The sequence below is a fragment of the Orycteropus afer genome, unplaced genomic scaffold (genome assembly GCF_000298275.1).
Source record: "Orycteropus afer afer isolate SDZICR_OR568_19922 unplaced genomic scaffold, OryAfe1.0 scaffold00070, whole genome shotgun sequence".
NCBI lineage: Eukaryota > Metazoa > Chordata > Mammalia > Tubulidentata > Orycteropodidae > Orycteropus > Orycteropus afer.
The window spans coordinates 10,382,058-10,382,685 of NW_006921657.1; the positions used below are offsets into that span (position 1 = coordinate 10,382,058).

Sequence of the window (628 nt, forward strand, 5' to 3'; positions counted from 1 at the left end):
GAGGTGGAACAATGTTTTGTATAGTATGTTATGCCAATTGAGCTTGATGTCCCCTGTGACCATGGTCCCAAGCACTCAGGATCAACTACTTGGTCGCTCTGGGTAGCTGGCTGTGACCAAGCAGTGACCACAACCTAGCCCTTTGTCAGCTGTACTATATACCTGGGGATTCTGATCATTCACATAAACTTATAGGACCACTGTCTGCCAACCCTATATATGATCTTTCATAGACATACCTAATCCTTTAGCCTGTCCACCTATCTATCCATCCATATACCCATGTTTACCTTCACTGAGAACTCAGTACTATATGTGCAAAAGGGTTATATTTGTTGTCTGTACTTCCCATGTACCTCTCTATGTCTTTCTCATCCTCACTGCTGCCATATTGGTCACTCACACTTGGTACGTTGCCTTTCTCTTCACCCAAATCAATATTTATCACTATCTATCTAATAGCAGTCCCTCCCCTCCCATCCCATCCCTGGTAACCAACAAAGAAAATTTCCTTCAATAGGTAAGCCTTTCCTTAATTTTTACAATAATGGACTAATGCCATATTTGTCCTTTTGTGACTGACTTATTTCACTCAGCATAATGTCCTCCAAGTTCATCCATGTTATGC

At 41.7% G+C, this 628-nt stretch overlaps 1 protein-coding gene across 1 annotated transcript in view; it reads left to right on the forward strand.

The window, feature by feature from the left end:
• CTNNA3 (catenin alpha 3) overlaps positions 1 to 628 on the forward strand; it is a gene marked incomplete at its 3' end in the record, with an annotated part of 1,944,816 nt that overhangs the window by 133,299 nt on the left and 1,810,889 nt on the right. The window lies entirely within an intron of this gene.